The sequence below is a fragment of the Diceros bicornis genome, chromosome 3, assembly GCF_020826845.1.
Source record: "Diceros bicornis minor isolate mBicDic1 chromosome 3, mDicBic1.mat.cur, whole genome shotgun sequence".
In the NCBI taxonomy this organism is placed as follows: Eukaryota; Metazoa; Chordata; class Mammalia; order Perissodactyla; family Rhinocerotidae; genus Diceros; species Diceros bicornis.
The window spans coordinates 25,107,554-25,132,605 of NC_080742.1; the positions used below are offsets into that span (position 1 = coordinate 25,107,554).

The 25,052-nt window shown below is 41.5% G+C and overlaps 1 long non-coding RNA gene across 2 annotated transcripts in view; it reads right to left on the reverse strand.

Moving 5' to 3' along the window:
• Positions 1-227: 227 nt before the first annotated feature.
• LOC131393756 (uncharacterized) overlaps positions 228-25,052 on the reverse strand; it is a 62,006-nt gene continuing 37,181 nt past the window's right edge. The window contains exons 1-5 of one of the 2 annotated variants that reach the window (XR_009215970.1): positions 14,130-14,178; positions 3,445-5,948; positions 3,190-3,224; positions 2,337-2,446; positions 228-877 (exon numbers count right to left, since the gene is read on the reverse strand). This is a non-coding gene — a long non-coding RNA (uncharacterized LOC131393756). Of the gene's footprint in view, positions 878-2,336; positions 2,447-3,189; positions 3,225-3,444; positions 5,949-14,129; positions 14,179-25,052 lie in introns of those variants that run through there. The other variant, XR_009215969.1, reaches the window with a different exon arrangement.

Below are 25,052 nucleotides of genomic sequence, written 5' to 3' on the forward strand. Positions count from 1 at the left end.
GGCACGAAGAAGTTATGGCTACAAGAGCTGGTTGCAGAGAATGGCCAACGGGAAATTCCTAGCAGGAAGGTGGTGATGCAGGTCCAGAAGACGGAGGAGGTGTGGAAAGGGTCCAGCCATCTGCAGACAGTGGAATCACAGAACAGGGAAGGGGAACTGATACTGAACCAAGTGGGCTCGCCTCCTGATGAGTTAAATAAGACGCTACACCAGTGGAAGTTGTCTCATAAAGTAAAATGTATTTGCAGCAAATAGGAGGGCATGAGGAATCATCTCCAAAGTCATGGCGTCCCTGAACAACGGAAAGTAGGAACTTTTATTTGGTTGGGGAATGAATATTCAAAAGGGAGAGGCGGGTATTCGCTTGCACAGGCTCAGTTGGAGAACATGCTTCCACATAATGAGGCCTAAGCTCCTCCTGGAGAGAGTTTTACATTAAAAACAAGGCAAAGGTCATGGGTGTAGCTCTTGTGGTAAGGCTTGGTCAGTTTCAGGATGGCTGGTGGTTACATCTTCTTAACATACAAAAGGAAAAGAAACAACTTGGAAAAACAGTTAATTGCTTCCAAACTCACCCTTGAGTTTCTCGAGGCACCTAGTCAGCGATGGACCAAGGAGAAATACTTCTTCCTCTAAGTTAGGGGGAAGAAGAGACATCTAAAAGTTCCAAATGGAGAAGGAGTTCATGCCTTTGTCTTTTTCTTTCTCTACAGTACAGTATGGGAGTGGGAGGCAGTCTCCTGTAGTGGTGAGGGGCAGGAGTTTTGCAGCCAGACAGAATGATTTTTAGTCATTGAGTTTCAGTTAATGGCTCCACCGCTGATGGAATATGTGATGATCAACAAGTGGACTTTCAATCTAGCTAAGCTTCTGCCTCCTCATCTGTAAATGGAGATATTAATGATACCATCTGACTGGGTCCATTGTGAGGATATTCACTTGGGACAGAGTAAAGGCAATAAATAATAGCTATTAGTAAAACTATAATTTTTATTTCCATATATCTCTATTTTTATATGTACTGAGAGTAGAAGGGGTTCAACACTGTGGCTGGAGGCTGAAAAGTGGTCTAGGTCAGACAGCCCTGGAGGGGAACAGAAAAGGGAGCCATTTTGTCATCAAACACCTGGATTCTCCTTTTTTCACTCTAATAAAAAAATTTCTCTCTAAAAAAAAAAAATTATTAAGGAATTTTTCAAACAAACACAAAAGTAGAAAGAATAGCACAATGAACTCCTTGGTACCTATCACCCAGCTTCCACATTTTGCCAATCTTGCCTCTTTTTTTTTTTTTGATGGAATTACTTTAAAGCAAATCCCAGATATGATTTCAAATAATCTTTTTAAAAGAACATACGAGTTCAATTCCCAGCAGTATCATAGACGAGATATCCCTGGGAAACATTCCACTATTTTTTTTTTAATGTTGGATTAAATTAAGGGGGAAAAAACTTATAAAACGCGTTGAAAAGTTGGAAAGAAAGGATTCTCAGAAATGAAAAACTAAGTGAAAGTAAAAATCAGAGAAGGTGGCAGAGAACTGAAACTGGCTTTCACCTTGAGGATTTTAACTTAACCCAGATGAAGGTGAACTTCCATTCTTCATGGTCTCTATGGATGCAAGGGACAGGGCCCAAACCCCAGAATCCACAGCGATGCTGGCCCTGATATCTGTTCCCCTATGTTGAACCCAGCATATATGGGGTTAAAAACCAAAAAGCACTCATTCCCCCTTCCCTGCTTCTCTAAGGTCTGTTCACATGCAGATATTGGTTGTGTTAGCCTTTGTATCCCTGAATTCTACAGGCAAATGGAGGTAATAAATTGTTACACCCTGAAGCTCTGGCTAATTACCAGTTCTTGAGGTTTGTTACAGGGAAACTGATATCCAAAAGTTATCAAGAAGCTGAAGCTCCCCAACTCCTTGTTCCTGGCGCCAAATCCACCATTCATCGCGGAGACAGACAAACGGAGGACACTTGCAGCTTCCCTTATCTCGGCCCAACACATGCTGACGGGAGGACTCCAGACTGCAAAGCCACAGCTCCCCCTGCCCTATCTAAAACCTTGTAAACTTTGAAATCGTTAATTGACTGCAGTTTCCTTCCTCTTCCCAGGGCCCAATCTCAGGTGAAGCAGTAAGATTGATGGGGCCCTAAACCTCCTGCCATAGATAGAGATGACAGCTGGCCCGGCGCCAGGAGGTCTGGGATCCCCACAATAATATTCTCCTCCAATAGTCACAGTCACGAAGAGTACATTCTTTCCCACAGACTTTCCTTTAAAAACCCCAACTCCTAATGCCTCAGGAGGACTGTGGGTTTTGGGGCATGAACCCACCCTAGCCTCATTTTGCTGGCAAAATTAAACCATTTTTCTTTTCCTCGATCCCTGGTCGTTGTGTTCATTGATTCGGCTATGGTGACAGGGTCCCAGGTTTTTCCAGCTACAACAGAAAGTGGGGAACATAATAAGAGAAAAGTAAGTAGAAATAACCAGCTTCTCCACGGAGCAGCAAGGAACACTGATTGTCTCAAACTTTGATAATGGGTGAAGGGGAAGAAAAAAGAGAGGGAATTTATAACCCCAAAATGCTGTCACAATAGATTCCTAGCCCCCAAACAGCACTATCAGGGTACTTTTTGGAAAAAGAAAACCACTCAGGGCAAGAATGTAAAGTAGCCCCAGGTTGGTAGTGTCTGCACGCTCTTGAAAGCATATAGTCCCTCTAGAGAAAAATACTTTAGATTCAGGGCTCCAAGAAGTCCCACAGAGAAAGTTCCAAGAAATTTGAACTCACTGTCCACAACCAGAATGCTCCTTAGGAAACAAATAGCCATGAACGAGAGCTCACGGAGAAAACAGGCTCCAGACAGCAGGACTGGAGCCACAAGGACTCTACAGGTGAGAATTATCAGACAAGTGTCAGAACATAAAGTACATAAGGCAGCGAAAGCTCTGAGAAGTTAAGTGACTCGCGTATGGACAGAGCTCATAAAGACAGAGCCGAAGATTTCACCCACAGTTGGAAATCAGATCTGTCAGGTGCTAAAGCCTTTTATTTTCTTTTAAAGGTAATACTTAATGTAAATAAACATTGAATCAAGATGTTGTACACCTGAAACATACAATATTGTATGTCAACTATAATTAATTACAAAAAGGTAACACAATGCATTATGTACCTACCCGCCCTCAGCTTTGCCAGCACTTCAGCATATTGCCTGCATGTTTTGCAAAGAAATAAAACATCTTTAATAGGTAAAATTAAAGCCCCACTTGTAACCCTGCCCTATTTCATTCTCCAGGGGTTTATAATACCTGTGCATGCTTTTGTAATTCTGCAATTTGCTTTTCCCTTAACACTACGTTTTTAAGATTTATCTATGTTGATATATGGAGCTCATCTAGTTCATTTATTTTAACCATTGTTTGAAAATATACCACAATATGGGCCAGCCGGTGGTGCAAGTGGTTAAGTGCGCGCGCTCCGCTGTGGTTGCCTGGGGTTCACTGGTTCGGATCCCGGGCGCACACTGACGCACTGCTTGGCAAGCCATGCTGTGGCAGCGTCCCATATAAAGTGGAGGAAGATGGGCACGGATGTTAGCCCAAGGCCAGTCTTCCTCAGCAAAAAAAGAGGAGGATTGGCAGATGTTAGCACAGCGCTGATCTTCCTCATAAAAAAAAAAGAGAGAGAAAATATACCACAATACATTTATGCATTTTCCCATTATAGGAATTTAGATTGTTTTCAATTTTGTACCATACTGTGGGAGTTTCTTTGACATACACCGAGGGTAGGAAGACACGAACATCTTTAACCTCATTAGATATAGCCAAATGGCTTTCCAAAGGGATTGCCCAGTTTTATGCTTCCCCCAGCTGTGCATCAGAGTTGCTTTAGCTCCACATTCCTAACTATGCTCAGTAGTGTCAGATGTTTAATTTTTGCCAATATTATGGGCCTGAAATTGCATCTCATTGTATTCATTGGCATTTTCCTGATTACTAATGAGACTGAGCATCTTTTCAAATATTCATTGGCCTTCAAGGTTTCTCTTCAGTGACCTGCCTGTTCAAATCCTTTGCTCGTTTTGCGATTGGCTTGTTTGCCCCTTTTCTTATTGATTTGGAGGAGTTCTCTGATATATTCTGGATACCAGTTCTTTGCTGATAACAGGTGCTGTGAGTATTTTCTCCCAACACATGTTTTGTCTTTTCACTTTTTGAAAGGTATCCTCTGATGCACAGATGTTTTAATTCTGACACAATTTACTAATATTTTCCTTTATGGTTTGTTCTTTATGTCTTGTTTAAAAAAGCATTTTTCTATCCAAGGTTATTAAGATACCCTCCTATACGTCATTCTAGATGTTCTAAAATTTTGCTTTTCACATTTAAATCTTTAATCCATCTGAAATATGTTTATGTTTGATGTGAAATAGGGATCTAATTTTATTTTATTCCATATGGGTAACCAAGATCCCATCCTTCCTCCATCGATCTGTCATGTCCTGCCAATGAAAAAAAGGAGGAGGATTACCCACACCCTCCCCAACAGCTAGGGCTATTATCAGAACACAGGAGAGATGTTTACTAACTGAGTCTACTGGAAATGCACTGAGAGCACAATTGGAGGATAACCTGTTACATGCTGCAGAAGCTGAGCAAACCAGCCTGCTTTAATAGAGGGAATGTCTTTCATTTTTCTCCAGTCTTGCTCGCCATTTCAGAAATTCAAGGTCTACTGGCCGTTTGTGTGTACTGCTTTTTGAGGCAGCCATTGTGCTTTTCCCACCTTCCCTACTGCCACTCCCATCAATTTGCTTTTGTTTAAAATCCCCCCCTTGCAATGTGCCTGTCTTCTTCTCCTTTGTGTCCCTGAGAGCCTATTATAATACTTTAACTCTCTCCAGTAAATATTTCTTGCATGAAAGTATTAGATGAATCAGATCCTTTCTGCCTATATCCATCCAGGGCTTGCAATACTCAGAAAACACTTAGGCAGAAGGGTATTTGCAGTCACACAACACGTGCTGGAACATATAGTCCTCATAGTAAAAGCTGTAAAGAGGGGCAAAAACACATTCCGGGAAATATTTTTGTTCCACCTATTACATGACCTACTGGAGGCAGAAGAAGGTTTCATTTCAGTTGGCAAAATCACACCAGAGTGACTGCCAGACACTGAGCATCAGGAGAGAGGCTCACAGCTAAAACCACGGGAAGGGTGACTGCCAGCCCACGGCCCATTCGACACATTTATCAAAGACCAATAAAATGATAATGTCTGTGTTTTATATCACACCTGGCATCTAATAGGAGCTTAATAAGCTAAGTTTATCATTGTAGTTATTATTCTGTGCTAGGCGCTTACCAGAGACGAATAAGACTTAGGTTCTTGCCCAAATAATTTAAAAGGGTGGTTGGGGTAGGGCAGTGGGGAAAGCCAAATTACACGGGGAGTTACACAGGGAATGACTCAAAGGGAAAAATTAGGCCTTGAGGGAAGAGGAGCTGAAAGGGAAGGGGGTGGGTGTTTGTTTTGCAGGAAGAGAAATTTAAGCATGCATGTAGTCTAAGAAGAAGGAATCTGTGAAGAGAGAATGACAAAATATAAGAAAATCAGAACATAATTAATGCAGAAAGATTCTAGAGGAAGTGGTAAGAAATGCAATCAAGAGCTCAGGTGGATGAATTATACAAGGAAAGCATGGAAACTTCTCTTCTTAGAGAAGATAGGCAAAGGTGCCCGGGAACTAAGGTAGACTTAAAATCCACCGGGCTTGTCCACCATAGATCAAATCCTAGTGACCGCGGGCAAGGAGACTGCACACGGGTGTTGGAGCCAGATAGACCCAGTGTTACATTCTGGTTTCACCATTGACACCACTTCTGGATCCTTAATCAAGTTTCTTGGTGTCTCTCATCTTCCTCTTCATCATCTGTAAAAATGGAGATAAAATGAGAGCACTGAAGTGAGGGTTCACATAAAATGTACGTAATCGCATGTAATTATTTAGTGCACGTCATGTGTATAGCACAATGTCGGGCACATAGTAAATACCCCACAAATGGCAGTAATTATTGACATGAGCAAAAAAAAATTTGCACTAAATTCTAACCAAGTGAGTTTACAATTTTGTATTAAAACAGTTTCTTGAGTAAGAACCTACCTCTGCATAGCAAAGGGAACTATCAACAAAACGAAAAGACAACCTAACAATCGGGAGAAGATATTTGCAAACCATACATCCGATAAGGGGTTAATCTCAAAAATATATACAGAACTCATGCATCTCAACAACAAAAAAACTAACAACCCAATTAAAACATGGGCAAAAGACCTGAATAGGCATTTCTCCAAAGAAGATATACAGATGGCCAACAGGCACATGAAAAGATGTTCAGCATCATTAATTATCAGGGAAATGCAAATCAAAACTACAATGAGATATCACCTCACCCCCATCAGAATGGCTATAATTAGCAAGACAGGAAACAAGTGTTGGAGAGGATGTGGACAGAAGGGAACTCTCATACACTGCTGGTGGGAGTGCAAACTGGTGCAGTCACTATGGAAAACAGTATGGAGATTCCTCAAAAAATTAAGGATAGAACTACCATATGATCCAGCTATTCCACTGCTGGGTATTTATCCAAAGAACGTGAAAACACCAATTCGTAAAGATACACGCACCCCTGTGTTCATTGTAGCGTTATTCACAATAGCCAAGACATGAAAGCAACCTAAGTACCCATCAAGGGAAGAATGGATAAAGAAGATGTGGTATTTACACACAATGGAATACTTACTCAGCCATAAGAAACCATGAAATCCAGCCATTTGTGACAACATGGATGGACATTGAGGGTATTATGCAAAGTGAAATAAGTCAGAGGGAGAAGGTCAAATACCGTATGATCTCACTCATTAAGTGGTAGATAATGACAACAAACAAACACATAGAGAAAGAGATTGGATTGGTGGTTACCAGAGGGGAAGGGGGGAGGGAGGAGGGTGAAAATGATAATTAGGCACATGTGTGTGGTGATGGATTGTAATTTGTGTTTGGGTGGTGAACATGAGAACATGATGTAATCCATGCAGAAATAGAAGTATAATGATGTACACCTGAAATTTATACAATGCTATAAACCAGTATTACCACAATAAACCAAAAAAATAAAAAAAAAAAAGAACCTACCTGACTCCTTTGTCCACCTGAGAATGTTTCTCTGTTAAAACAAATTCCAAAGGAAGCATTCCTACCAGTCTTCCTATTACCCTCCACCACACTCCCAACAACGGAAAACGTTTGCTCCACTCAAACTTATTCAATTTAAATAAGTAATTCAAATACTAAACAAAACAGTCTTTAAAGTCAGATATTTAAAAGAAACTTTTAAAAATAAAAATATTTTAGAAAATATATTAAATAGATATTATATTTATATTATTAAATATTCATTAGGGTTAAATATACAATAAAATATATGATACTATATATTATCTCATTTATATTATATAACATTTATTAAAATTAAATACAGTAAGGGCCGGCCCCGTGGCTTAGCGGTTAAGTGCATGCGATCTGCTGCTGGCGGCCCAGGTTCAGATCCTGGGCGCGCACTGACGCATCGCTTCTCCGGCCATGCTGAGGCTGCATCCCACATACAGCAACTAGAAGGATGTGCAGCTATGACATACAACTATCTACTGGGGCTTTGGGGGAAAAAATAAATAAATAAAATCATTAAAAAAAATTAAATACAGTATGTATAATATTTATAGATTAATTTTTAACACTGAATCCCAAATTTGGAAAGATGTTTTTTTCTTTTCTTTTTTTTTTGGTTGAAAATTTAAGAGAGTAGAAAATGATTTATTTTCTTATCAAATAAAATCAACATTTGGGGATATGCTATGATAGGACCATCCCATCACCATTTTATCAAAAATTTTTAAAAATAGTAGAGAAAGGCTCCCAATAAAAATGTAATCATCTTCTGCCCCACTTCTCCCTACCTTGACTCTCATCTCCAGAGACAACTACTAATAATTATTTGTTTTTAGTCTTTTTGGCATTACCATCATATCTTTGACAATACACTTCTCATACTATTTTTTCTTTAATTTTTTGCCATTGAAAAGTAATTTTATTTCTTTAACACAAAAGCTCAAACAAAATGATCAAATAGCAAAAACTAATTTAAAAATCTAATTCAAGATTATTTAAAGTGTGCCCAGCTTGTGAAGAGCATGTACCTATAAGAAGCAATTTCCTTTAAACATATGGCATAATTTAAGTGGCAATGCATGACTAAAAATAGTCAAGAAGTTCAAATCAGCAAAAACAATCCAGGGTATGTGAACATACTATAGACAAGACTCTTATTATAGACTAGAGATTGTACTCCTCAGCAATGTGTATGATGTTCCTCTTGATTGCTCTTGGTTGAAGTACTAAAGCCCAGAGCAGAGGCTGGACAGGCAACACGAATGAGAAGAGGGGCTGGGATGTAAGAAAAATCATCAACCACCAGAATTATACTCACATGTTCTTTATTTTTACAAAACTGTGGTGGAAGCATGCCCCATATCATGGTCATGTGTTAAAGTAGGAATAACACGTCTATTTCTGCTGGGCCACTAGGGAAATGTCAAATTAGTCCGTGCTGTTCTTATTCAGGGGTGAGATTTGTTTCCTTCAAGCAACTATCCCCACTCCCACCCTCACCCCTACTCTTGTTCTGGCAGCTTGCTTTGCCATCAGGTACTGTCTTAGTCTCTTTCAGCAGCTATAACAAAGTACCATAGACTGAGCGGCTTATAAATAACATAAATTTATTTTCCACAGTTCTGGAGGCTGAAAGTCCAAGATTAGGGTACCATCATGGTTGGGTTCTGGTGAGTGCCCTCTTCCATGTTGCAGACTGCTTACTTCTCCTTGTATCTTCACATGGCAAAAAGATGGCAGGAGAGCTCTCTGGGGTCCCTTTTATAAGGGCACTAATCCCATTCATGAGGCTGCACCCTCATGAGCTAATTCCCTCCCAAAGGCCCCACCTCCTAATACCACCATATTGGAGGTTAGGATTTCAACATATGAATTTGGGGGGACACAAACATTCAGTCCATGGCAGGTACTATTGGAAGGTGGTTGGTCAACGGGCTGGCTGTTGACGGTCCTTGCTCTCTTACAGCTGGGCACAGAGTCCCTTCCACATGGTTCGCTGGCTCTTGTGATGGACCCTCTTTCTTCCCTCCCTTGCCAGACTCAGGTTCTCCTCTATTTCCTCTCCTCCTTTGTCTTAGTCTTTCTTTCACTCCTCCGTCCTCTTCCCCAGTCTGAGTCTTATCTAGTTTCTGGATATGGAAAATCTGGCTTTACAAGTGTGTTTCTAAAACAAGTGAGTTAGGTCTACTGATTTTGCAGGTGGGAAGAAAGAAAAAGCAGAGATTAGAAAGAGCAGCAGGAACAGTAAACAAACAGGAAATATGCTTACATACTTACATATGTGGAAGATATTATTATATGTGTATTATGCTGAAGATATTTTAAACATGATTGTGAAAAGTAAAACTATCTTAGTTATTACATTACTTCATAATTCACTACTACTTTAATTTGGAACGGGAAACCTGGTACCATTCCTTCTGTTTCTAGCTGTCAGTCTTGTGAAACAGAATTTTAAAAACTTCATTTAAAATAAGATCATGGGCCGGCCCCGTGGCTTGGTGGTTGAGCGCACGTGCTCCGCTGCTGGCGGCTGGGGTTCGGATCCCGGGCACGCACCGCTTCTCCGGCCATGCTGGGGCCACGTCCCACATATAGCAGCTGGAAGGATGTGCAGCTATGACATACAACTATCTACTGGGGTTTTGGGGGGGAAAAATAAATAAATAAATAAAATCTTTAAAATAAGATCAGAAGGCCATAAGGGGGAGCCTCACACTACTACTCCATGTCAATTACAGACCCCAATAGGAAGTATCATCAATTACTTTCCCCAACAGGAAGTTGCCAATTACTACCCCAGCCGGAGGAAGGAAGATTTCCTCCTTGCCCAGCAACTCAGCCAATCAGAAACCGTCATGACTTTGAACTCTCACCAATGGATTTTCATTCAAAACAACCCCTCCCAACTTCCTCCTTTTTCTCTATAATCTTCCTTTCCTTTGTTTGCTGGACCTGCCTATGGCTTTTGCTATAGCTTGCTTGTCCCAAATTGCACTTCTGCTATTCCCAAATAAACCCATTTTTCTGGTAAAATAACCAGCTGTTTTATTTGTTTAAGTCAACAGTCTCAGGTCTTGTGCTTATTATAAAATTTTTGCCTTAGATTCTTTAACTGCAACCTAAAGTTGGCTTTATTTAAAACGAAAATAGTAATTCACAAACCTAAGTACTTCTGAACATGAAAAGAATCCATGATTTTTATATTTAAGAAGATGACTTCAGAGATATTTATAATAAATGTGGTTCTCCAACAGCTTCCTAGTAGGTTTTCAGTATTGTATTGCACCACAGTTCAACAGCTTCTGGTTTTAGCTCTTCAAGCTCACACTATCAATATTAATTGCAAAAAGAAAACTGAACAATGTTAGTTCATTTCCCTCAAGTTTTAAGCCAGAGAATCTTTCCTGAAATCCATTCTTCAACTCCACAATTTTAGGAATTTAGCTGCTTAGACCATCACTCTCATTTCTGGGAACCAACTCCAGTGCAGGAAAGTGGTACACATTATTTCTTGCAAATCATAGTTTATGCAACTATTGTTACTGCCCTTGCAGACTACTGTGTCTGCAATCATGAGAACTTCAACCCCAAGCTTTGGTTCATTCTTTGTTGGTGAACCTGAGGTAGGAATTTTCTCTTCAATGACATGAACAATTTGGTTTCTTTAATTTTAATCAACAAAAAAAATTACTTTGCATTTTCTTCTGTTCAAAGTTCCCTAAAAATGTCATGTGTGACAGTTAATTATGTTGTAAATCATATAAAAACAGTGTCTTGTTTCCTTACACAGCAGTGGATTTCAATAACAGTTTAAGCATGGTAGAATGCAGTGTTGTGGCAGATGTTTTATACATATATTTTTTAATATATTCAGCCATTGCCTCAGAAGAAATACAACTTCAATCTGCCTAGCAAGTTTATCTACCAGCTCCTGCTCTTTTTGATAAGAAAGTAATTTGTGTTTCAATTGATGTTATTTTTTTAGTTTTCTTTTTTCTTTGCTTATTGATAGCTGAGCAAGAGTTCTTTTTTATTTTTACCATCAAAACAACATCACAGTTACCTTCTTCACTGTTGGGCAACATATCTATATGCCTAAATAGCAAGCTTTTCTAGCGTATCTGGAAATGCTGTTGTAATCCTTGTGATCTTTTTTTCATTTTTAAAAATTTTATTTATTTATTTATTTATTTTTATTTTTGTTATCGCGGTAACATTAGTTTATAACATTGTATAAATTTCAGGTGTACATCATTATACTTCTATTTCTGCATAGATTACATCATGTTCACCACCCAAATACTAATTACAACCCATCACCACACACATGTGCCGAATTATCCCTTTCGCCCTCTTCCCTCTCCCCTTCCCGTCTGGTAACCAGCAATTCAATCTCTGTCTCTCTGTGTTCGTTTGTTGTTTTTATCTTCTACTTATGACTGAGATCATACAATATTTGACCTTCTCCCTCTGACTTATTTCACTTTGCATAATACCCTCAATATCCATCCATGTTGTCACAAATGGCTGGATTTCATCGTTTCTTATGGCTGAGTAGTATTCCATTGTGTATATATACCACATCTTCTTTATCCATTCGTCCCTTGATGGGTACTTAGGTTGCTTTCATGTCTTGGCTATTGTGAATAACGCTGCAATGAACACAGGGGTGCATGCATCTTTACGCATTGGTGTTTTCACGTTCTTTGGATAAATACCCAGCAGTGGAATAGCTGGATCATATGGTAGTTCTATCCTTAATTTTTTGAGGAATCTCCATACTGTTTTCCATAGTGGCTGCACCAGTTTGCACTCCCACCAGCAGTGTATGAGAGTTTTCTTCTCTCCACATCCTCTCCAACACTTGTTGTTTTCTGTCTTGTGATCTTTTTAATATAATGACTCCCCCAAAATACAAAAAGCTTCTAAGAAAAATGCTAAGTGAACATCAGAGTGCCAACTAAGGCATCTGACATACTTTCAAATTTTAATCTTGCATTTTTTACATAGATTTATTAAGAATACTTCTTAAATTGTGTTACAAAGAAGTAATTTTTTCTAAAAGGTAAAAAAAGACTAATTATTATTTTGCTGTAGCTGTATTGAACCATTTTCTTTATGGTTTAGTTTTTCAGTAAAGCTGTGGAGTTTTGATGATTGATTCTGCATATTAAAGAGTGCTAATTAAAGATCTGGATCCAGGGCCGGCCCGTGGCTTAGCGGTTAAGTGCACGTGCTCCGCTGCTGGCGGCCCGGGTTCGGATCCCGGGCGCGCACCGACGCACTGCTTCTCCGGCCATGCTGAGGCCGTGTCCCGCATACAGCAACTAGAAGGATATGCAGCAATGACATACAACTATCTACTGGGGCTTTGGGGGGAAAAAAATAAATAAATAAAATTATAAAAAAATAAAATAAAGATCTGGATCCAGATCAAAGGAAAAGAATGTAGAACCAATCAGGCAGTAAAGACATTAGTCGAATCCTCGGTGAAGGAAATTAGCAACAATCTGAAAAAGATAGGGGTACAGAATCTATCAAATAAAATCAAGAGATAGAAGAAGAAAAAGAGCAGGATAATATCTTAATATGATTGAAACTAGAGGATGCTCAGGAGATCCTGAGTTTTTTTGTTGTTGTTTTAGGGATTCTATAGTATTAATATGGATATTATTAATATGTCTCAAATTTATGACAGTTCAAATAAAGGACATAAAATACTACCAAGTATGTAGGATACTACTCTTTTAATGCACTCTAAATTCCCTTCTGCCGTCTAAAGTAGTGTTTTGAGTTTAGCACACTATTTTTTTCCTGAAATATGTTTACACTTCTACACCACTTATGTAGTCAGCTAGAGTCAGCTCCTATCTGCTTGCAAGAACGAAATGTTAAATTTTCAGGAATTCCACAAGCCAGTTATTAAACCCAGCCATTATCAAAAATTAAAGTACAAAAGCTTATAATTAGAGAAATTCTATTCAAAACAAAGATACTAAATACTCAAAACTCATCACTTCCGAATGATCTTAGTCATTTTATTATGTACTCTTGAGGTTATTTGGTGTATTGTGTCTGTACGGTGATATACTATATAATGATGTGTGACTGCACCTCTCTCCCCCGCTTTGCGTTTAGTGACCTCATCCTGGCATCTTAAAATCAGCCACAGGAGTATTTACACTATGCAAATTAGCAAACACTTAGAATCAAGGTTTTCAGGTGTTTTGTTTTCCCCAGAGAGCTGGATGTTAAGCATTTACCAGCATACCACTGGATATACTGGGTAGGCCAAACCACAGCTATCAAAGGTATTCCCACCTATTTAGGGTTGTCAGATAAAATAAAGGATGCCCCATTCAGTTTGAATTTCAGACAATGAATAATTTTTTTTTTAGTATACCTATCTCTCATGCAGTATTTGAGTATAAGTACTTTTTTAGTATAAGCAGGTCCCAAATACTGCATGGGACAGGCTTATATTTTAAAAATTATTAATTGTTTGTTTGAAATTCAAATTTAACTGGGCAGCCTGTATTTTTATTTGCTAAATCTGGCAATCCTACACCTTCTGTCTCTTTCTAAGGGATTATTTTCCATGGAGTTACCATAGTTTGCTCCTCGTAACCCACCATCGTCAGCACAGCTGACTGAGCTGCAGGCAGGAGGGGACCTGGTTAAGAAGTAGCCTATGGATTGGGCCAATGGGAGAGTTTTGTCCAATTGGGATAAAAAGTAACCAAGTACACTAATTGGATACTGTCTTTTTCAGATGTGAAACCAAGATTCAGAAGAGAGTCAGTGAGTCAGCAGCGGGAATAACAGATAAAAATAAGCCTGAAGACCACGGGCAGCAGAGGCCTCAAATAACAAGCAGCTTACCTGCCCTACAGCATGGAAGATGAGGAAGCAGATGGGTAGCTTCAAAGGCTGCCAGGAGCAGGGACAGGTGATGAGTTGCTGCCTTAAAGGGGAAACCTGGGGAGGTGTCAAAAACACTGATGTCCAGTTCACACAACAAATCAGTTATTTCACAATCGCTGGCAAGGAGACCCAGGTTTCGGGTTTGTTTTCGTTTGTTTTTTTAAAGCTCCCCAGGCGCTTCTATTGTACAGCCAAAGTTTACATTGTATTATGGCAAATAACTTCTCCTCAGCTGCTGGGGGCAAAGTGCTAACCAGGTTATTCATTGCCTTCTTTTTTTTTTTTTTTTAAAGATTTTTATTTTATTTACTTTTTCCCCCCAAAGCCCCAGTAGATAGTTGTATGTCATAGCTACACATCCTTCTAGCTGCTGCATGTGGAACACTGCCTCAGCATGGCCGGAGAAGCGGTGCGTCAGTGCACGCCCGGGATCCAAACCTGGGCCGCCAGCAGCAGAGCGTGAGCACTTAAGCGCTAAGCCAGGGGGCCGGCCCCTGTTCATTGCCTTCTGAATGACCTTTCTGCTCTGAACTACATCCTGGTCAATTTGAATCCTGGCTGAGCTGGGGTACCTGTTTTTCCAATGTGGTCTTGCTTTGTATTGACATCCTTTGCCTTTTAAAAATTTCTACCTATAGCCTCACAATATCTTAAATTCATACAGTATACTACCTCTCACAATAGGCCTCTATTAACTCAACCCGTGTTAGTTTCTGTCCTTATAACCCAAAGAGCTCATCCAACACAATAAAAAACCTAAAGCTTTAGTTTCTTTGTGCTTCTATTGTCTTTTTCTTCTCATTTCTAATCTCTAGACCAGTGGTTCTCAAACTGGGGCCTCCCAGATCTGCAGCCTCAGCATTGCCTGGGATGCAAATTCTCTGGGCCCAGAAACTCCAAGGGTGAGGCCCAGCGATTTGTGTTTTAAGAAGCCCTTCAGGTGATCCTGATGCACTTAACATTTAGGGACCTCTGCTCTAGAGGCACTAAGTAAAGGCAGCCACTAATTAGAGGCAGAGCCTTGGCCAAATCCTTCTTCTCTTTGAGTCTGTTTCCTCATTTGCAAAATAAGGAGACCAGAAGTGCTTGCTAAGGACCCTTCCAGCAGTCAAACTTTGTGTGAGATTTCATTTGGAAATAGAACATCTGGTTTGAGAGGATATATTAGGAGGACTATTGAAGCCATAATGCTTTTATTGACAACATTTTCTAGATGTTCAGTTCAAAATACATCCTCATTACCCTCTGTCCTTTACCCAGAACTGCCAAGATGTATTTGTCTTGTCCTAAGTCCTCCCCTTAGAACCAACAATGTGGATTGAATGTCCCTTTGAAAACAAGATAAGTGCTGGAAACGGTTTTTACTCCTTTGCTGGGGGGAGAGGGGGAGGGGCGGGGGAGGCGGCCTGTTGTTCTTGAATGAGTATGGAACCAATTTGATGAGTCTTTTCTCCAAGATGAACCCAAAAACTTTTTCCCAAAGGTCAGTGACCTTTGTTCCCCCTGAAACTATTTTCTAAGTTTAAAATTTGGGGATCCCAAGAAATATTCAGAAGAAGCCTTATTTCCTTTTATTAGTAGGAAAAAAATAGCTCCTATTTAGAGAGCCATCCCCTACCCTTTTACAAAATAAAGGCACGAGGAAACGGTGGGAATTTATTACAAGCCTGACTCACCTTGTAACTCAGATGTCCACCCCTTCCCCCAGCTTCCTCTAATGTATATGCACAAGCAGAAGGCTCAGTGCTACAGTCTCTCTTGGATTGAGCGTGCTGCCAGATCAGATGGTTTTCCCCACTGCTCCCAGCTCCCCACTGGGTCACGGCTAGCTGCATGTCTCCCCACTCACTAAACAGTCCACCAGAGCCAGGGACAAAATGGGTGACTCAGTAACTCAGGCCTCTCCTTCCCTTCCTTCTGATTCCTTCCATCTTATCAAGACTCTCCTGTAAAGGTTAGGGCAATTTTCAAAGGAATTTATACCATGGGAAAAAAGCCAAAGTGCTTACTAACTAGGACTTGGCAAGAGTCCTACAGGGATAGCATCAAAGGATGAAGGGCCCTTCACTGAGGGGTGTCTCCTCCTGTGTGCTCCCTCCCATCTCCAAGAGCCTGGTCTATGGTCTCTCCAGATCCATTTCAACCATTCCTCAGGCAACCAGCCGCTATCCACAGGGAGCAGTCACAAATCCTGGACCCATTCTCATCCCCACCATGTACTTGCCCCAGTCTGAGTCATTCAGTCTGGAGGAGTCCCAGGGACTTGCCTGGGGTCTCAGTGATGGTGTGCTCAGGTCACACTGCAGGGGGCTGCCGTAGGTCTACTGTGGGTTTGTGTCCTGATTTGTATTCTCAATATTCTGACCAGTATGACCTGTTGGCATACTGTGCTTTAAGCATAAACCTATTAGAATACACACGTGCACTTCTCTCATAGACAGCTATTACTTTTTAGAGAAGAGATCAAGGGAGAAAATATTTCCTTGATAGTATGGATTGAACTGTGTTCCCCTCAAAATTTATATGTTGAAGTCTTAACCACCAGTATCTCTGAATGTGATGTCATCTGGAAATAGAGTCGTTGCAGATGTGATTAGTTAATATGAGGTCATGCTCGAGTAGGATGGGCCCCTAATCCAATATGACTGATGTCCTTATAAAAGAAAGCCATGTGAAGAGACAGACATGCACACAGGGAGAACACCACCTGAACGTGAAGGCATGTTCAGGGAACAGAGTCTACCTCACAGTCCTCAGAAGGAACCAACCCTGCAGGCACCTATCTCCGACTTCCAGCCTCCAGAACGGTGAGATAATACATTTCTGTTGCTTAAACCAACTAGTTTGCAATACTTTGTAACAGCAGCCCTAGCAAACTAACACGGATTTTGGTACTGGGAAATGGGGTGCTGCTGTAACAGATGCCTAAAATTATGCAAGTGCCTTTGAAACTGGGTAATGGGTAGAGACTGGAAGAGTTTTGAGGTGCTTGATAGAAAAAGCCGAGATTGCCTTGAAGAAACTGTTGGTAGAAATGTGAACATTAAAAGCATTTCTGGGGGCTGGCCCGGTGGCATTGCGGTTAAGTTCACGTGCTCTGCTGCGGTGGCACGGGGTTCGCGGGTCAGACCCCAGGTGCGGATAGTCGCACCGCTTGTCAAGCCATACTGTGGTGGCGTCTCATATAAAGTAGAGGAAGATGGGCATGGATGTTAGCCCAGGGCTAATCTTCCTCAGCAAAAAGAGGAGGATTGGCAACAGATGTTACCTCAGGGCTAATCTTCCTCACACACACAAACACACACACACACACAAAAGCATTTCCGGTGAAGTCTCACACAGAAATGACAAACATGTTATTAGAAACTGGAGGAAAGGTGATCCACTTTATAAAGTGGCAGAGACGTTAGCTGAATTGTGTTCTTCTGTTGGGTGGAAGGCAGAACTCTAAGCAGTGAACTTGGATATTTAGCTGAGGAACTTTCCAAGCAAAATGTTGAATTTACGGCCTGGTTTCTCCTTGCTGCTTATAGTAAAATGCAAGAGGAAAGAAATAAACCAAAAAAGGATTTTTTTTTTTTTTTTTTTTTTTTTTTGTGAGGAGATCAGCCCTGAGCTAACATCCGCCAATCCTCCTCTTTTTTTTTTGCTGAGGAAGACGGCCCTGGGCTAACATCTGTGCCCATCTTCCTCCACTTTATATGGGACGCCGCCACAGCATGGCTTACCAAGCAGTGCGTCGGTGCGCGCCCGGGATCCGAACCAGCGAACCCCGGGCCGCCGCAGCGGAGCGCGCGCACTTAACCGCTTGCGCCACCGGGCCGGCCCCCAAAAAAGGATTTTTTAAGCAAAAAGGAACCAGAACTTGAAGATCTGGAAAATGAAAATTCTCAGCCTATCCATATTGCAAAAAATGAGACAGTGTGCTCTGGAGAGAACACCAAGAGTGTGCTAAAGAGATTAGATGTGTGACTTGCGGATCATTCAATCAACCATCTGCAGAAACACTGCAAGCTTGGAAGGAAGGGGACAGAGACTTGAAAGGAGGGAAGGCTTTTGGAATTCTGGGAATCTGCGGGAGGAAACAGGACAATAGAGCTCTTTGGCTGTGAACATGTGTTATTCTTCAAGAAAAGAGAAGAATGTCCCTGTGGGGGTCAGATCCTCTGTAGTTCCAGAGCGGTGGCCACTTCCTCTGTTCCAGAGGGCTGTGCCACCTCAGTGGGCCCCAGAGGACAGAGCTCCATCCAAAGAGGACTGTTGTCAAATCTCAAAATCTAATGGAATTTGCCATGCTAAGTTGCCGACTTGCTTGGGAACCGTGACCCCTTTTTTCTTTCCAAGTCCCCCCATTTTTTTAATAGTTAAAAAGTATTTTTATTACTGAAATTTCCAAATATATTCAAAAGTAGAGAAAATAATAAATGAAGCCCCATGTATCCATCTAGCTTCTACAATCATCAACACATGGCCCATCTTACAGTTTTTAAAACAACACTTTGTTCAAAAGCAGCAGCTCTGGCAGTGGTGTTTTGTGTGTATATATTTACGAGTGTTTCTATGTGTGTGTGGCAGGAGAGGGATGTAGTGGCAATCACACTGAATTTCAAGTTGCCACATCTTTCCAAAGGAATCTAGGAATCGGAGAATGATGAGGATTTGTATATGGATAACAGGAGAGCGAAACAAAATTTCTACGATTGAGGGAGTTTGCTACAGAATGCCAGGGGAGTTAGAGGACTTGGCCAATATTTTCCAAATATAAATTGAAACATGGGCACAGATATTGGTAAACGTAACTTCTCAAATTCTCCCTTTTTGAATGGGAATGTCTATCCTGTGCTTGTTCCATCATCATATTTTGCAATCAGACAACTCGTCTGGTTTCATAGGGTCACAGATGGAGAGGAATTTTTTCAGGATTACTCATACCCTGAGTCTCACCCATACCTGATTTAGATGAGACTTTGGACTTAGAGTTGATGCTGGAATGGGTTAAGACTTCAGGGGATGGTGGAATGGAGTGATTGTGTTTTGCATGTGAGAAGGACATGAATTTTGGGGGCCAAGGGGCAAATTGTTAAGGTTGAGTTGTGTCTCCCCTTGTTACGGGCACTAGTCAGATCGGTGCGGTGGGGTCCCAGGTTCTTGGTCCACAGACACAAAAGAATTTGAGAGTGGACACACAGCAGAAGTTTTAAGAGAGGAAGATTTCTTAGCAAAGTGAAAGTACACACCCAAGGGGAAGTGTGGGCAGGCTCCAGGGAGCAACTTCCCCAAAGTTGTGGTGGCCAGTGGTTTTGGAATGTCGGGTCTGGGGTGTGTGTGAGGGTCTTGAAATGTGTGCCAATTGGGGCATTGTTTCCACCCTCACGTTGGGAGGGGGAGATTTTCCCCTTACATGGGCATCTCAGGAACTGTCATGGTGATGATCCACTGCAGAGAGGGTCAAAACGGCAAGGCAAATGAGGGTATAATGAGGCTTTGGGCTACTCTCGGTCAGGGTTGGGGGGAGTCCGGCATGTCAGAAGAGCCGCTGCCTGGTGGAGTGGCCTTGCTGTTAGTCGGGGGGAGTGTTGCATGTCTGAAGAGTCGCTGCCTGGCAATTAGGATGCTGCACCTGGTGGAGTAAACTTGCTCCCAGCTCACATCTAGCTTCCTGCCTATCTCACCCTCCCCATCCATATGTTGAAGTGCTAACCCTCCAGTACCTCCAAATGTGACCTTATTTGGAAAAAGGGCCATTGTAGATGTAATGAATTAAGGTCTGGTCATACTGGAGAAGGGTAGACCTCTAATCTGACTAAAATCCTTAGGAAAGAATGCCATGTAGAGGGACATACATGCACACAGGGAGAATGCCATCTGAATAAGAAGGCAAAAATTGAGATGATATGTCTACAGGCCAAGAAACACCAAAGATTTCCAGAAAACCCCTAGAAGCTAGAGGAGAGGCATGGAAGAGATTCTCCTGCGCAGCCCTCTGATGGAAACAACCTTGCCAACCCTTGATCTCAGACTTCTAGTCTTCAGAACTGGAGACAATTCACTTCTATTCCTTAAACCATCCAGTTTGTGGTACTAGCAGCCCTAGTAAACTAACACATTCAAATGGCCATACACTGCTTTCCTCCTGTGAAGTTAGGAACTTCATTATTACGTTTGGGAGTTTTTTCCCCACTGCTTTGGGGCCCACCAGAATAATATGAGCTGCAATACCTTTTAACAACTGGTCTGCTGCCTGTGTCACCTGGAAGGAGCTCTGGACTGACCACTGTTACAAAGACTCTGTGGGAGATCAAAATTGGCCACCCCAAAATATGTCTCTTTACCTTGATTATTTTCTCTGATGGACATTTGATCTCCCCCACTAACTGCCTAAAGGAGTTTAACTCGAGGTATAGACAGACTGGCAGGGTTCTTTCTTTTCAAAGTTCTGTTTACCAAACATTTACATTTGTAAAGGTATCTCCCTCTGTGTACTGGGAAGAGGGGGGGATGACCTTATCTCTGGGAACTCCTATCAGGATGGAAGAAGAGGACTTAACTCTACATACTCTTGATTACTATAATTTCTGTGTCTCTGGCTACATTCTCCATAGGTGGCCCTACAAAGGATTGTCTGACAAACACTTACATTTCCCTCTCCATGTAAATTGTCTTCTTCCCCTCTGAAATCCCAAACCCCCCACCCCCAACATCCTCCTTTGTCTTTAGCTGAAGATAGTATTTAAGATGAGAATCTCTGCCATTTTGTTGAGAAATTCAGTTTCCCTGGTTTCTCCCATGTATACATGTTATTAAACTTAGTATTATTTTTTCCTGCTAACCTGTCTTTAAATTATTTGGCCAGCCATAAAACCTTAAGGGATAGGGCCGAAGGGGATTCTCCCTCCTCCCCAACAACTCCACTGAATTTTTTGCCCTACAAAGTCTTCTCTTGGGTGGGACATGGAGTCGGGGTGGAGAGGGTCTGGCCAATACTTCCCAGAATTCTAGATGAGACGTGTACTTGAGGCTGCTTTGTTTCTCTCTAAAAGGCCAGTGGCCAGTAACAACTTGAAAAGAGAGCAGTGGAAATTTTTAACTCTCTAACAAATATTCTCATCGACCTTTGACCCCATTGATGATGCTGAACTTGGTCAACAGAGTTCATTGAGCGAGCCCTTGATCCAAGGTTAACCCGTGAGGGCTTCCTCAAAGGGGGCCAGCTGGCATGCAGTACTCTGTGTGTGCCAGGAGGTGTCGCCCCACCACAGCCAGCACTTGCCAGAGGATCAGAACTTCTCTTCATTGAAACCATTTCTTTTCCTTTCTTTTTTTTTTTGAGGAAGATTGTCCCTGAGCTAACATCTGTTGCCAGTCTTCCTCCTTTTTTTGCCTTTTTTTCTCCCCAAAGCCCCAGTAGATAGTTGTATGTCATAGTTGTACCTCCTTCTTAGTTGCTCTACGTGGGACGCTGCCTCAGCATGGCTTGATGAGCGGTGCGCAGGTCTGCGCCCAGGATCCGAACCAGCAAACCCTAGGCCACCAAAGCAGAGTGCACAAACTTACCTGCTATGCCACCAGGCTGACCCCTGAATCCATTTCTTTAAACCTACAACCAAGTCATTAGTTACCAGGCTGTGTCCAAGTGCATATTTACCAGGCTGTGTCCAAGTGCATGTCATATGTAATTCATTACCCAGGGAAGATTTATTGGGTTTTTAGATTACTTTTAATTTCTTAAAGTACTTTTTAAATTAATTTCTTTTATAGTCGGGATTTTTAAGATTCTCAATAAATATGCTAGGCACTTTCCCAAAAGTGGGAGACAAAGTATGTTTTGCTTTTTTCAGGATAAGGCCATTATAGGAAATCTAGTCTCAATGAATAATTCTGTCAAAATGCTATGAAAGTAAAGCCTACTCTTGGCATTAAAGAGACTTTTGAAGACTGGAGCCATATGTTCTGACCACCTTTGCCAGGTGGTCTGAAATGGTAAATGTAATAGTGCACAGAAGTAGGCAGGACACAGGCTCTAAATTAGGCAGGTTTGACTACTATCTAGGCATGTGGCACAATTTTCCTCGTATTATTTTCTGCCCCTGGGGGAAAAATGGTCACAGTGAATGACCTTCGTAAACTACACACAGGTTAAAAATGGAGAGAAGAGAAGACACCTCTCAACCTCACCCCTCTGGGTGTGCTCTGGACAAAGGAAAAAAAATTCTTTAAATGGCCTATCTTCTATAGAGACTAATGTTCAAGAACTTGGTTTGGTCCAAAGTAAAGACAAACTGATAATCAGTGCTTTTGTTTGGACTTCGTATAGCTAAAGGGTAGCCACCAGGATTATACTCTCTTTTGTTGGAAAGACACTATAATGAGTCTGATTTTTTAAAAAAATATGAAAACATTAATAGGTTCCTGGGCAAGGTCTGGAAGCAGAGAAATGAACAAAGAGGAACTGTCACAGTTGCTCTGCACAGTAATGCACTCTCCATTGATGGAAGGGTAATCTTCTCATGAGGTTGCACTTAGAGAAATGGTTCTCATCCTTCAAATGGATTTGGACTCCACAGTTTCTGATTGTTCATCCTTGAAGGGTGCATGTGGGAGTGGGGGAAGAGACCCATTAGGAACCACAGGAAGAATGAAGAGGTGCATCCTCATTTCACACCTGTAGAGAATCTTCAAAGGAGACCAGAAGACTTGGAAGGTTAAAGCCCAGATGGGGTCGATCTGATAGAGCTCCTCTCCTCACTCTGTTAAGATTTGGGGAATTGTTCTATGGCAAACTGTTGCCTGCAAGATGCTGTTGGGGAAAAGATGGGGAATTGAGCTTTAGCTCTGTTAAGGGGTTTTCCTGAAGGATGTGGTACAGTTCGTGCTGTGAGATACTGAAGAAACTCTCTCTCTCTCTCTTTCTAAAGCAGGGAGTGGACACCAAGACAGGGAAATGGGTTGTGTCCAGGGAAGGGCTTAACTATATTTTAAAAATTTGTAATGTGGGAACAGTTATAATTAGCATCTAATTTTAAGTTTTTCCCCTACATGAAATTTGCTCTAGTCACTCACGGCTCTTCCGTAAAGTCTGTTACAGGAGCACAGACTTAATATGTTGCCTCTAAAATTCAGAACACCTGAGAAATAAAGTACTCGAAAAAGACAAGCGGAGCTCAACTCTCAGCTCTATGACTCAAAGGCTGACCTGAAGAATGGGGCTGCCCAGCAGAGCCCAAACTACAGAATCAGGGGAAAGAATAACTTGTTACATTAAGCCACCAAATGTGGGTAGTTTGTTATGCAGCAAAAAGTAATTGAGCAATTTGGGAGGGTGGTGCAGTCGGGAAATAAGGAGTCAGCTCTTGAGCCACATAAACTTATTTTGAAGAGAAATGGGCCTGGGCTGGACCCTGCTCTAAATTTTTTTGAAATATTCTCTTTAACAGGCAGGACAACGTGAAGACACTCTGGTGTCATTGTTGGCTTGCGTTGATCCTGGGTCCAGTGAGTGCTGAGGATCATGGGAATTTCCAACCTTCCTTGTCATCATTCCTGGCAAGACTGGTGACAACTGTCTCTTTTATAAATGAGGTCTCCTTGTTTTTCTATGGTCATTCACTTTTTTTTTTTTTCCCTTTTCCTCCAGTAGATAGTTGTATGTCATAGCTGCACATCCTTCTAGTTGCTGTATGTGGGACACGGCCTCAGCATGGCCGGACAAGCGGTACGTCGGTGCACGCCCGGGATCCGAACCCGGGCCGCCAGTAGTGGAGCATGCGCACTTAACTGCTAAGCCACGGGGCTGGCCCCCAGGTCATTCACTTTTAACTCTCCTTGTCATGTGTGGACACAAATAAGCTTTGAAGCACAATCAACTTCGGGTTCTGAGTCAAGCTCTGCTGCTTGCAAGCCAGATACAGATTGCCAGGAACCTGGATTCTCACTGGTTTAGTATGTAGATAGTCAGAGAGGCTACTGCTGTGTTTATGTTGGTGTGAAACGAATACTGATTCTAATAATAATGCTAACATTTTAGAAAACATACCATGTATGTCACTATCATCATCCCAAGTTCAAAGGAGAGGACAGTGAATTTAAGTAAAAGATCCCACATTTTCCAAAATCCTGCATTATTTTTCTTTCAGAAGCTCATTTATAAGCTCCTTTAAATATCAATTCTATAACTTAGACAGGGATCTGGTTTCTGAAAATGCATTAGCTTTGGGGTTGAACTATTTCAGGGAGGGTTTCGTTGTTTTACTGCAGCTTGGGTTTAAGAAGGCAAATTGATAGTTCTCTCCCAACCATAATATCACTGAAATGACAAATATATATATGACATACACATATATATGAAGCATATTTTTATATTATAATATTATATAACCATGTACTCAACGGGAAGTCCACCTGCTGGCCCGACCTGCCCAACTGCTTCTTCCAGGATGAACCCTCCCTCCTGAGGATCACTTTGGGCTCTACAGACCACTGCCACCCCACCACACAGCCCCAGACCTCCCCAGGAAGCAAAAACCACACCTCCTCCAGCTGCTGTTTTCATTTATCAGTCTAGACCATTGCACAGAAATCACCTGGGGATCTTGTGAAAATGCAAATTCTGATTTAAAATCTAACAGGAGTTAATAAGCTCCCAAGTGACACGAGTGCTAGCAGGTTCTGGACCACACTTTGAGTAGCAAGGGTCTAGACAAGCCTTTTCTAAATTGGGTTCCCTGACACTTTTTAAATTAAAAACAACAGCAGCAAATATACATAAACTGAAAAAATTATTCCTAAACCTTTCCTCAAAATACACTGTTATAGGGGCCGGCCCCATGGCCTACTGGTTAAGTTCACATGCTCCACTTCAGCGGCCCAGGTTCGTGGGTTCGG